We start from the raw sequence: 14697 nt of genomic DNA, 5'->3' as shown, positions 1-14697 counted from the left end.
CCCAACTCCTACACGTTAATCCACAGAGGGATATAATATTCAGTACTAGAGCCTTATGCTCAAAAAGACTTCTGGAAAGGGAAAACACAGCAAACTCAGAAGACTAACACTATGGCAATGAAGGTGATAATTATGGTGATGGTGGTGGTGAAGGTGGAAGCGGTGATATGATCTACCTCCTAGGAAGCGAAATATTGAAGCATAAATAATAATGCTATTAAAACTCTTAATCTTCTCTCCTAATAATCGATTACAACTAAGAGTTGGAATTAGTCAATGAGACATAAAATGAAAGTAACTTTTCTGATCAGATATACTCAGTCTCTTTAAAACTCTTAGAAACATATCACAGCATGCAAGGTGTCAGAAGGGACGGATGAGGAGAGAAGGGAGACATCTTTCTCCATTACCCTAGTTGTCTGACTTATTGGATAAGCAACAGGTTGGACATTCAAGGATAAGAAAATTTAGCTGTAATTCTGATGTTCTTACAATACTGAGTCATGATATTAGTTCAAATAGTCTTTGTTATCTTTGATTTCCTAATTGAAGGAGTAGAAGAACAAAGAGGAGGAAAGGGATGAGGGGGAGTGAGAGGACAGGGAAAAGCAGGGGATGAGGAGGAGAAAGAAGAGAATAATATGGGAAAGAAGTCCAGAATCTATATAAACTAAGATGTAGGGAAGAGTTCACTAAATCCGGTTCACTGATTCGTTAATAAATAAATTAATGTCTATTAAGCACTCGCTGTGCTTAAAGTCAATAAGTTAAGATGCTGGAGAGATTTTAGGCGCTGGTTTCCATACAGCATGGTACGTTTCATTGATTTTTTTCGAAAGATAGGTTTTTCTCAACTTGCCAATTTTCCTTTAGCATATGAACACATCTCGTGCACAACAAAAGAATGGGCAAGTACCCAGGAGTCTTGATTTTAGACAGTAGGCATCCAGGCTGATCAACACAGGCTGCTTTCAGTATGCAGGGAGGCTGAGACACTGGCGGACATCACTGCTCTCATTGTGCTCTGTGCATAGTATGCGGTATAAAATAATGTCAGCAAATCTGACGCTCTGTTCTCTGGAAAGAGAAATTCAGGCACTTCCCTAAATGGTGATTCCATGTAGTCATGATTTCTTAAATCCTTGTTTATTGTGACACTATGTTCTCAGTTTCTTTTTCTCTATCTCTGCATCCCCCATACTAAACAAAGTACTTAGCATTAAAATAGGATACATGGGTAAATGAACCTGATAATAGATTCTTTTGCATCTTTCATGGCCATAATTAATAATATTATGATCCATTTTATTCTTACTCCTTAATTCTCTAGGAATTCAGAAATAACAATATGACATTTTTACTTTCTCTTACTTAAAAACTTGACATTCATTTCTAAGTATGGGTGGCGTGTGTGTGTGTGTGTGTGTGTGCGCGCGCATGCCTGCATGTGCAAACGCACACTAGTACCTGGTCACCCTCATCCCTAAATAAGCAAAGCTATGACAACCAGAGTCAGAATCTGTTTAGCAGAATGAAAGGACTGGGGCGGTTAAGAAACCATAACTGCAGACACCATTACTCCCCTGCTCACCCCACAAATGTGGGCTGTTTACTGTGCAACGTGTCTTTACTGAGAAACCACTGTATAAATCCTGGATGCATGAAAAAAACTGGTGATTCAACTCACCTCTGAGTCACTAATTAATCACAGATGGAGAACAGTTTCAGGGGGAGAGGAGAAACCCTTTAAACCAGCTTTCTGCAGCTTTTCACGCACGACAGTGGCAAAGCACAGTTCTGGCTCAGTGAGTTGGCTGATCAGTGAGATATATTCTTGGGCAGATTCTCTGCAAGATCCATAATAGATTCAGAGAAAGAAAAGATTTAATCTCTGCCAGAATAAATATCTGGTCCTTATCTAAGGCACCAGACATTTGCCACTGTAATCGCTGTTTCAGAGAGATCTTCCTAATCCTACCAGCATGCTGCCAGTGTGAGTGGAGACCCTTACCCAGATGTCTCACTGTTTTTCCTGCAGTGGTAAATGTGGCTGTGCTAGTCCTCAGATGTGGTCTCTTTACTCGTATAAAATTTCATTACTGCAACCACTCTGTCATTTGTCATGGGACCGCGCTGGCATTATAATCTGTGGCTAACTTCTTTGTCTCAGTTCATTATAAGCCTTGTGGCAAATACTCATCCAGTTGCCCAGGTTTGAATCCATCACACGCAGCTGCCACGAAAATAAACTCTGCTTGTTCATGTGTCCAGAGACGATGTGAGAGATAAAAACATTGGCTTTGGAGTCAGTCTTGACCGACCTTGGGCAAGTTACTTAACTTTACTGACCTGTTTCTTGTTACTATATTATGGGGACCAGATACCTGCTTTACATACTTCATAGGGCTATTGTAAGACTGAAATAATATGATTAATATGAGAGTACTTTATAAATAGTAAGACACTATATACATATAAAAGATAAATGAGATTAGCAGAAGAAACTTTCCAATCACTGACTATATATAACACTGATTACAAGAGAAATCAATGTATACAATAGGATAAACATAGGTTTTAACATAGCGTGGTTCAAATAATACCTCCGGTTCTGAAAGCTGTAAGACCTTTAATTCTTGACTTTCCTGCTATTAAAGGGATGTGTAGAGGAAGGGAAAGGCTATCTCCGAAACTCGTGAGAATTTCAGAAGAACACACATGTGTGAAACAGAGCTGTGCATACTTTGGGACCCCAGTAAACGCCAGTCATCTTTTCTCTTTCCTTCCCCTGATTAGCATAGGCTACCATAATAGCACAAGCTAAAGAGCTGTTGGTTTAGCCACACTGTCGCCAAAAAATATTGTGGAAATAAATGTAAATTTTAGCAAACAGAACATCAAAAAAAAAATGTGCAAGGTTGATTTCCTGTCCCGATTTGGTAGTTGCTCCCACTTCATGTTCCTTAGAGCTTTTTACAAGCCTTTCCAAGACAAGCAAAGTGTAGCTGCAAAAACGGCATGACTATAAATTTTAATAAGTCCATACCCCATCACTATTAAAGTTGCTACCGAGGCAATTGCTTCAATCTATGCTCTTCCTCAATACTAAAAACAATGACAAGTGGTAAATCAGAAGACATTACCAAAGAATTCTCAAGTGCATTCAGGAAAAAATTGAATGGTGCAGAAAACAGCTGTCTTAAATAGCCAGCAAGTCATTGTTCATCAAAAATGACTGTTTACAAACCCACCTGGTTCCTCAAATTTGTCAGGTTCCAGATTTCTGATCCTCTATCAATCAGCCACATTATGATTATTACTGTGGAGGTGACCTAAGAGATGCTACCAACACAGCCGGCAGGTTTCAGGAGCAAAAATACACAAGGGCAAGACATATCCTCAAGAATAAAGATCTCTCTGAAGGCAATCTCTTCATTCATTCCTGAGGGTCCCCGGGGACGGCAGAATGCACCAGTGATGATTTTAGAAAACTGTAGCTGACAGAAACAGAACTGGGACTCTCAAATGCATGTCAGGGAGAGGTGCAAAGGAAGCACTTCTCAATATCTTAACTTCTAAGCTTCCCACAGAATTTGTGAGTTCAGTGCTAGGCAATAATGCAAGGAGAATGACATGTATGTGATCCCTCTCGGGTCCAGACACTGACAGGTCTGCTGTACCCATTTCTAAGTCGGGGTCATAGTAAATAAAGTGACCGGTGGCACTGTTTTCCTCGTGCCATTCACTTCGTTGTGGGTGTGACACCGGCCTGACTTCTCCCACTTTCTCTCAATGACTGTATGGAGCAAATTTGTGGTAGTGTCTTCTTTGTCAGCCTATGTCACTGAGTTAGAATGGCAACAAGATAACTTGCAATGGACATGAAACATGAATGAGAAACACAGCTTGGTTGCTTGATGTCACCGAATATTTTAACTGTTTTATTATTGAAGCATAACCCAGACTTCCTCGATGGACAGAGTGAGTGATTAGCAAATATTCTGAATAATTTCCAAATTCTCATAATTACCGTTCAGATAATTTTCATAGGTTAAAAAGATAGTTAAGGAATTGAGAATTTACCAACTACCTGGAGACATATTTAAGATTAGAATTCAGGTCTCTCTGACTTTAAAATCCATGGATTTTCTACCATGTTCTATTTCGGTCATACACATTACATGTCATAATTGGAATTATTTATATGATGGCATGTACATTATATACTATATACTTTATGCCTGCCTAACCTAATTGTGGATATCTCAAAAATATGAATCCTAGCAGGTGCTCAGTAAATATTTATTAAATTAATAAATAAATGAATCAATAAGGAATTAGAATTTATAGTTGTGGTAGAAAAAAATTGTGTAAATAAATGTTTATACCATGGGAGAATAAGCATGATTCGAACAATACGGGGTAGAAAACTGATCATCCATATTCAGATTTTTTTTGCCACAAATCTTAGCCAAAACATATAGTCTCATTGTGCTTTATATATGCAATCAGTAAAATACAAAAAGATAAGGTACAATTAATTTACTTGATTCATCAGATAATTTTGACTGAGGGAAGATTTTATTAAAGTTTTCTAGAATAAAACACTCTTAGAACACTGTATAGGCTCTTTTCATGGCTATTAACTGCCTTTCAGTGAAAATCACGTCTGTTCTTTCAATATTATAGTTTCCTTGTTCTAGGCCTAGGACAATTGTTAGCTAATAAGTGCTGAGTGTGCACTTTGGGAATGCAGAGCCATGTACAATCAAAAGATTCAAGAGATCTAAGGGACGAGGTCTCTCCTTCAAGAAGCCTAAGATAGTGAATGAGCCCATCTGGAATCACCCAAACTGACAAGACTCCCGCTGTGGTGCTGGGAGAGAGGTTCAGACTTTCACCATCATCCCATGACAATGATCCAGTCCCCTTCCTTGAGGAGCTTAAGTATGGCTGTGACAGGAAGGGCAGAGGAGAAGAAAATGTCTGCTCTGGGCTCCAGAAGCCTTTACAGTTTAGAATCAGAAGCCCTGAGCGCAGTCACAGCTCTGCATCTGTTGTCCAGGTGAACTTGAACAGATCCCTCAACTACCTGAATCTTAAGCTATCAGTATGAAAAGTAAGAACAATATGAAGACAAGAAGAATGATCATACCTGTGTTAAATGTACTTAAGAGATACGAATAAAATTTTGGCAAATTCTGAAATGCTCTACAAAGGATGATATAAAATGATGTTAATAGTGGGGTGAAATTGGTGATAACAGTGAAGCTGTTGGGGTAACTGGGTGAGAAATAGCAAGACGGATGATGGGCGAGTCAAAGGCTTTTGCACATGACCTATGGGATGCTTCTCTATGTGAAATGACTCTCCCATTCAAGATCATCAGCTCCAGAATCTATACAGATTGTCTATAGAAAATTCATGTTAAATGGCTTGAAAACTAATTCTGCTTTCCTACATCGGCACAGGTCTCAATGACCTTTGCACCCACCCAGAAAACTGCATCCACTTCTCCCCCTGGCTGCAGCTGTGTCTCACCTGGTGTTTTGCTAATGTCTGGTTGTGCGAAGTCAATCAATTAAAGGAGCTTAGATCCACAGACTGAAATACTAACAGAGGGCCAAGAGAGATAAGACTGATAAATAGCCCAAGACGGCTTCATCTCTAATTACAAGTAAAGAAAAAGAGAGAGACAGAAAGCAGGGATGACAGCTTAGGACAACAGAAACTCTGACCCGAAGAGGGGAATCAAGGAAGGACAGGACAGCTGGTGCAACTAAATAAGATGCAAGTCAGAGCCACGGTTCCAATAGTCACCGGTCGCAAACTGGCATCCTGAGTCATCGTGTCCTTCAAATCCACTGTGAGCATTCACTTCTATTCCCAGACCCCAATGTCACACTGCCTTGTTTGGAAGTCAAGTTTGACAACAAAGTAGAAATTAGAGTTCACTTCTATAGGAGCCCCAGTGTTGCGCAAAGACCCGGAGCAGTCTCCTGGCAGGATCCAGCAGACAGCTGGCAGGGCAGAGCTGACTGAGACCCAGTGCAGACTGCACATCTCCCATCGATGCCTTGCTTTCCCCCCAAATCTCTACCCTGGCTGTGAAAAAACCACTTGATGGCCTTAATAAAGAGACCTTAAGCCCTCTGCTCACAGTAAGATAATAATCCTCACAATTAATAAGCACATCTTAAATTAGCTAGGCTTTGTCCAGAACATCTTACACCTTACCTACACACTTAAAAATGTGGTCCTGGAGCCGTGAGCAGCTGCATCACCTGGGAAAGCATTAGAAATGCAAATTCTTGGATCTCACATCAGACCCTCTGCATCAGAAACTGTGGAGTGTGGCCCAGTAATCTCCCCCCCCCCTCCCGGGCCCCACCCCGCCCCACAAACCCTCCAGGTGCTTACCAAAGTCTGGGAAACTCTTTTTTATATTAATACTTTGGTTCTACTAGAAAAGTGGATTCAACTGGAGGTGATTCTGTGCCCAGGGACATCTGGTAATGTCTGAAGACATTTTTAGCTATCACAATGGGGGGGGGGGTTGGGTGCTACTGGCATCTAATGGGTACAGGCCAGGAATGCTGCTCAATATCAGACAGAATACAACAAAGAACTATCTGGCCCATGATAACAACAGGGCTACTAGCAATCCAAAACTTCAGTCACTCAACAAACATACACAAAGCATGTACTGCATCACAGAAACTGTTCTACAAATATTTACTTATGTGTTTAAACTTATTTCCCACAATACTTCTTCTATAAGACATGTATGCATGCACCCAGTACATATGCACACACAATACTCATATGTAAACCAGTGCATGTCTGGGTATACACACATGTAAATTTTTATATATTTCGTATATAATTGTGGTCTATCCCTCAGAGCATGGGGTGATCAATGAGCATGTGCGGATCATCTCTCTGACACTCCCCCTAGTCTATGCTGTGCTCAAGTGTCCATTTTATAGATATAACATATAGATATAACATGGAAATGCAAGCTCACACAGCCAGAAAGTGGCAAGTCTAAAATATATGTCCTATGTTATTTTCCCAATCTGGTCTTGTAATTCATAGCAATGAGTTAGCTAGCCCCTAAGAAAGCCTCCCAGGACATCTCCCCTGGCACAATGACATTACCTGATAGTCCCAACTCCAATCTAGTCCTGCGACCCTTCATTATGAACTAGGTACTTTTAGTCAGTTTCCATGAAGATGTATGGTCAGGTCTGAGTGGGCTGCAAGTGAGACACTCCCTGTCTTAGAAATAGATATTGCAACTCAAGGAAGAGCAGAAGTTGCCCTATGGAAGAGACACCAGTAAACAGCCAGTAACCTTTCGAGACCTATTCTGTAGTTGCAAGGAAATCTTTAGCAATTCTCCACAGTGTTTTACTATTTACCTCTCTTTCAAGTGGCAGATTAAGTTAACATTATGGCTTCAAGGCGGGTGGACTTACGTGAATAACAAACAACAACCAAGAATTCTTGGTTTAATAAATAAAGCATTCTCAGCCACCCCTGTAGATGAACTCTATACCGTTTTCTCACTAAGGAAAAACATATTAGTATACACATTTCAGAATTGAGAGGTTTAGTACTTGGGATTATCAGAAAATATAATGTGTAGGTTATTGCATATTTTTAAATGATGTCTTTGTAGAAGTATGCAAAAGTTGTAGGAGGCAGACTGGCTTGAAGCAGGGATCAGCAAATTGTGAGCCAAATCAGGCTGTTGCCTATTTATGTCAATAAAGTTTTATTGGGACGCAGCTGTGCTCAGTCATTTAGATATTGCCTTTGGCTGCTTTTGCATTATAACGGCAAAGTTGAGTGTCTGCAACAGAACTCATGGTGCCTACAAGCCTAAAATACTCTCTGGCCCTTTACAGAAAAATTCTGCTGACCCCTGTTGGCACCTTGCACAATTCAAGGCTAAGTATAATTTTTGTTTCAGTTTTTGACCAATAGTTTATGTTTAAGCATTTAGAATAACTCAAATATGAGTGGGAAGGTCAAGTGGGAAGGGAGCCTATACCTGCTCATTCAACTATCACCTGGCAAATAGAACACACTTCTAATAAGCCAAGACAAAATATATAAAAATTCACCCAATTTAGGCATAAACTAATCTACCTCAGATGCCATTAAGGGTAGTTTAGATACTAAAATCAATTCCACATTAACACTGTTTGAAGGTGAACAGCTGAAGATACGGAGAAATAAATTAGAAGCTTCTGGCAAAAAATGATGGCAACTAGGAATAGTCTTGGTAATGGAGGAGACGGAGCGAAGTTATAAAGTTATTAAAATTATAATGATATGACATTCCTTTCTGAAAATTTATTTAGATCTCTGGAGTGAATCATGTACATGTTAAAGGCTTGGGACTCTAAAAGCAAGCACATATCACTCTGATGCCAGGACTGCAGTTTATTACATTAGATGAAATGAAAAGAAGAAAATAGCATTGCGGCCCAATGAATATCTCAGTCTCCAGGGCTCCAATGCATCTGCAAGACACTTGAGTCCCTTGAGTGATAAATGGTGATTAACTGAGCTCTCTTGGTTTACCTGCAAGGAGATTCTAGTGTGTCATCATCTTGGGACGAGCACACTGAAATAGGGGCTCATTTTTCCTTTCCTGGTTATCGTAAACAAAATGACCAGCAGACTGTAATATATCAGCAGCGTCTGTCTGCACGCCCGGACGCTGGTGTGTGCGTCCTGGAGATAGAGCTGCAGCCGGGTATTTTATCCAGGTGATATTTTATGGTCCTCCCATTTGTCCACTATCACTACTGCAACAGTCTCTCTTGGATCATATCAGCATTTCTAATTCAAAAGGTTGATTCTGACCTACCTTCGACCACCATAATAAAAGCAACAGAAAAAAAAATAAGTAAAATTTAAACCACTGTAGTACATCAAGGGAAGGCAGGCCTGCTTGCCTCCACACCAGGGTCAAAGCCGGCATTAGGGAGAGTAATCTGGATACCTGAACAGAGATATGAAAAGAAGAATGCTTTCCCTAGGCCCCAGGTGAGTTTAATAAAAGTTACCCAGATGGGAAACTTGAAAACATGTCATGGGGATTTGACTCATGCCTTTGGAAAGGTTGTCAATCTACCAGCCCTGAGAATGATTTCAAAACAGTGTGCTCTTTTGATAGAATAATTAGAGAACACATCTAATTTTACTTAAATTTAGCATCCCTACCAAATCATAAAGCAAGTTTCAGCCAAATGGGGGAAGGACCTCTGAGAGACTAGGAAGTCATCACTTCTCTATGACATGACATGCACTGCGAGCCATCCAGGAGCCACACAACTTTGAATACACGAATTATTCATGGAGTTTATGATAAATCCATACTCAATATGAAGAAGTTTTCATATTATGGCATTTAAAGAGCACAAACATTCCTTCTTCTCTCTCTTCTTTATGGGGGCACAACAACTTTATTCATTGATACAAAGATGCTAAAAAATTTCATCCAAGAGCCTAAGGAATACAATGTTAGAGAGTTTTGTGTGTGTGTGTGTGTGCGTGTGTGTGTGTGTGTGTGTTTGTGTGTGTGTGTATCCCATGTAAGCACATACATCTGTGTCTGTGTTTGAACAAGACCTTAAAACTTAAATACTCTAAAGCTGGTTTCTGTGACTCTCTTCTTTGCATTTTAAGTAAATTGACAATGGCTCAGGAGAATCTAAGCCTCTCTGTGTCCGTTAAAAGGCATCTGCAGTCAAGTTCTAATCCAGCCCTTGGACATTCCCTGGACGGTAAATAGAGCCCCGGAGGCTTCACTTGCACAGAAGGCCTCCCAGGGATGTGAATCAATTGCAGACCTGACTCAGAACTAACTACAGATTCCAGGGTGAATAAAATACTGGATGATCTAGAGTCAACATGAGCAGTAGGGAATGCGACTGCTTGGTCATTAAAGAATGACTGATGCAGGAATAACCCCATGCAGGACAGAGCTCCTAGGCCTGGCTCAGCCCAAAGCTAAACAAGGTACTCTTTCCTCTTTTGAGAAGAGACTTCATTGTGCCAGAGAATCCAGCTTTCCTAGCCAACATGCATAGGTGTAGAGAGCTGAATACAATTCCACACACGTTCTCCCAGAGCCATCTTTGATTAACTCGATCTCTCTTCCAGGTATCCCACAATCTCTATGGTATTGTTTGACAATAAAATCAGTTGTTTGGGTTGATCCATTTTAATTTTTTTAATGGAACAATTAATTCTTTTCCCTATTCAGACCATAAGCATTGTGAGGACAGAAAATACATTTTCACTTTCTATGTCTTTCCCCACATAAGGGGTTCAATGTTCAGCCGAGCACCTGACAGAATGGTGAAATGCATCTTTGCATTCCCTAGCAAGTCACACTTCGGTGCATCCAGGGGTGCATCATCCATTCATGGTTCATTTACTGCTTTTCAATTTTGCAATGAGAGCGTGCTTTTGAAAATGTAGACAATGACCACACGTCATGGGACCATGGCTGCTAATTTATTTCATGTAGTCTACTGAACAGTCTTTGGGACATGTAACAAGCCTCTGTGGTCCAAGGAGGACAGCTCTGTGGACCTGGAGGAGACAAGTTCAGGGTTCCATTACCGAGGGCCTCAACTCACCCTGCTTCTTTATTTGCATTAGACTCAAACTAAAGTCCTAAAGGGAGACACTACTCCATTCAGTTACCAGTTCCTTGAACCATTTGGTTCCCATTAAACACAATTTTAACTTGGATACTTGGAAGTATCCAAGATGCCAGACGTCCAGAGAAACCCGATTTGATTTTCCTGCCTTCTCCTCAGTGCAGTGACTGCTGGTTCGGGTAATGTTTGAGCTCCGTCCTTTGGGAGGCTATTCTCTCTTCATAGTCTCTTAGGGACACTTCTGGATGGGCTATACTACAACCACTATCCATTTTCAATTTTCACTAGACTTATGAAATTGATGGTCTTTACACACAATTACATTATTTCCCCCCCACAATTATATTCTTAAAGCAATACCTTTATTTCTCTAAATCAATGTTGGATAAGTCAGAGTCAAGTCACAGACTTGTTTTGTAGTTAAGTACCTAATGATCATACACTCTGTATAGGGCCCATCAGAAGCTAGAAGAATAGATTCAGAATCATTCAGTGCTCCAGAGTGAAAACCTCACTGTGGTACTGTGAAAAGGGCAATGGCACTGAAGTCAGAAAACTCGGGTGTAAGTTCTAATCATTCACTGAAAGCAGGTCCTGAGACAAGTCACAAATACTCTGGGTATAGTTTCCTCATATGTAAGACAAGATGGAGGCAGAGGATTCATTATGTGCCCTTCAGGGCAGAAAAGGCCTTATTTGGGAGGAGGTCAGGCCAATGGTGGGAAAAAAAAAGTGAAGCTAGATAGGGCTTATTTAGGCAGATGCAGATGAGGATGTAAGAAGGAATGGGGGAAGTTTAGAATGTTGAAACTTGGAATAAAAATGAAATTCAGTCTATGAAAAGGAAAAATAGGAAATACTTGGCATAAAAAATTTTAGATTATCAACCAGCTGGTCTGCTTTCTAAATTTCCACTAATTTTGCTGAGACAAAAACCTTTGAATGTGAAGGTAGACTTTCAGGGCTTAACATATACAAAGAGAAAGCATATTTTAAGGTTCATAAACATGTTAAATCTTAGAGAATATTTTATCTCTTGCTCAAAGGAGCCTCCCCATACCTCCTGGCTTATGTTTCCTTGATGATGGCACAGTTACATTTATGGGGTTTAGAAAACCATAGACTCAAAATAAATAGAAATAAAATCCTTTATTTCCCAAGAGTGCTCTGCTAACTCCCGTTTTCTGCTGTAGGCATCTCTCTTCCAGCAGGGAAAGAGCTTTAGCTGCTTAGAATGGCAATGATTTGTGCTGTATTTATGCCTGATTCTGGCCCAGAGGTTCAGAGGCCGTGAGGGAAGACATCGACTGAGTGATACTGGAGCACCCACGTTTCAGCAGTAAGCAGTTATTGTGTTGTTGCTAACTGGTCATCTACATGTCCAGTGACACCTGTGAGTCATTTAAGGCCATGATTAGGGTCAGAAAAAAGGGGGGAAAAGGAGAGGAAAAGAAGTAATAGTGAAATAGACAAGGGATTAAATGAATGTAATTAAATCTATCCACCAAGTCTCATGTGAAAGAATACAGAAAAACAGTCCCTCAGACTCTCAAACATAGGTGTATTTCTTACCACTCTACTTTGTAGTGACTTCAACAAACTTATCTTCAGGCAAATTTAGAGAGGCAAACACCCAGCTATAAGCAGAGATGCCTTCCTCGTCAGACAGCTGAATGCATTTCTGATTAAATGGCCAGAGGATGGCTGCTGATGACCCACACACACCACCTCTGCTCATCAGACAACTAGGTCTGCCCCAAAAATACACAGAAATGAGTGCTCAGGGCATCTAAAACCCAAGTATTCATGACACACATGTCTCATCTCCATGCTGGTGAAGGGCAGAGAGAAGACTGGGAATCACGCACTTACCCCAGAGTGGCACAGTACACAATGTACTGAATTTGTGGGCCACACTTCTTGGAAGGGCAGTAAAAACTGTTTGGGGTTTAATTTTTGTCTGTTGATTATTTTTCTCTCGTAGTACTTAGCAACATTGTATAATGCAAGAGTTTACAAATTCAGAACCTACAGACTAGATCAGACCCTCAGATGTATATTATTTTTTAAAAAAATACCCATGCTATTTTTTTAAAAGTGGATTAGTTTTCAACATTTAAAAATGACAAGGGTTCTCATGAATAGTTAGATATCTAAGCTCTTTTGAAAATGGTAAGATTTAGCAACACTGGGATAACATTTTGAAAAGACAAAGATCAGAGATGATTGGGGAGAAAGGTACAAATTCTTGAATTCACTACAATCTCCGCCACTCCCTATCATCAGATGCAAAGGCTGAGGGTTGGTTGTCATTTATCAAGTTTTCCCAATTTTTTTCTTTTTTTTCATATAGTGGGGTAAAGAAGAAAGAGAAATGTTTTTATCCCTATATGACTAGCAACTTCTCTGAACCTCAATGAAAGATAGATTAAGAGGGCCGTGGATTTCAAGAAAAAAATTTTTCCTTATATCCTAATCCATTTTAATCACTTGTATTATTAGCCTGCCCCTTGCATACTTTTCTGTTTTTTTTTTTTTAACCCCTAATGTACTATAATGATCATAGGCTTTTGAATAGGACAGGTCTGGCTTTGGACCTTAACTCTGTCACTTACTACATGTTCTTGACCAAAGGGTTAAACTCTCTAAGCATCAATTTAATAATCTTTAATGTTGGGAAAATATTATCACAAAAGGTTGTTATGAGGATAAAACAAAATATACAGGCATCTAATTAATAGAAGGTGCTCAAGGAAATTTAGATCTCTTCCTCTTTGAAGGACTGGGATGAATTAAGCAGACTCGATAATAAAATCACACACGCATCTAAAGTGTCTGCCAAATTGTAATGACCTAACTGCCGCGTCAGAGAGATGGCTCAGCTCAAGGTTTTAATATACTTTCCATGGACTGAAACTCAACAACAAAATTTATCACTGTTAGGCAGCCTCCTATGAAGGTCCAAAGGTCCAATTTAAACAAAATAGACTGCTTTCTGAACTCTGCAGTATGGTAGCTACATTCACCTTGACTCAGAAACACAAAAATAGGAATTATACATTTAGCCAATAAATGATAACATTAATAAATACCTTCAAAGATAATGATAATAAAATGCATTATTGAAAGTTGCGTGAGAGCAGACCATTCAGTATAGGAAGGTACATATACATTTTATGCAAACACACTTAGTTCTGTGAGTTCATATATCTATATGGCTATAACCGTCAAGAAAAATTTAATGTAGCCCACTGCTCTAGAACTATTTAATTTTGAGCAGACCATGATACTGAAAAAAATTATTTTAGTTATATAACACACTTGCCAAATGAATAAAAAATGTTCCTTGCAATATAACAGCTAGAAAAACAGAATCACTACTCTACCATGTTGAGGTTTAAGTGAGCAATAAATCATTGCCGTCTCCATTCCAAATTTCAAGCCAATTGAGAAATAGACACAGGCTAAAGGACCAGCAAACCTTATTGCTTGTGGAGCTGAACTAGGGACCAGATTGTGGAGTAGGTCTGGGATGAGACGTGGACCTGGCCACACATCAGGCTCCTACTCATATTTCTAGTCCTGTTCCCTTCTCCCACTGTCCCTTGAAAAGATGAAACTAGCCTGGGTATGACCAGCATAGGGAGATGAACCTTCTGAACAGGACAAAGAGAGGGAAGGAGGTCTCATCAGACATGTACAGACCCTTCATCCAATCCCACCAACTGGATAAGGGATTGGAGAGAAGGTGCAAGATATGTCACTCCAATATTTCCTTCCCTGGAAATAGTGGTTGCTTCATAGTATAGTGCAGATGGGGGAACCATCCCTTTTCTTTCTTTTTTAAAATTAAATTCATTGGTGTAATATTGGTTAATAAAATTATATAGGTTCAAGTGTACAATTATAACACATCATTTATATATTGCATTGCATGCTCACCACCTAAAGTTAAATTTAGAAATCCAAATAAACTCTGTCTAGGCAACACTACCACTATAGATGGACT

At 39.8% G+C, this 14697-nt stretch overlaps 1 protein-coding gene across 33 annotated transcripts in view; it reads right to left on the bottom strand.

The window, feature by feature from the left end:
- The window catches only part of NRXN3 (neurexin 3), a 1418420-nt gene that overhangs the window by 165649 nt on the left and 1238074 nt on the right, over nt 1–14697 (bottom strand). The gene's annotated exons all lie outside the window — the stretch shown is intronic.

This window comes from Rousettus aegyptiacus, unplaced genomic scaffold, assembly GCF_014176215.1.
Source record: "Rousettus aegyptiacus isolate mRouAeg1 unplaced genomic scaffold, mRouAeg1.p scaffold_m13_p_3, whole genome shotgun sequence".
Lineage (NCBI taxonomy): Eukaryota > Metazoa > Chordata > Mammalia > Chiroptera > Pteropodidae > Rousettus > Rousettus aegyptiacus.
Note: the sequence above shows the minus strand (reverse complement) of the source record. Positions and strands in the feature narration are given on the sequence as shown.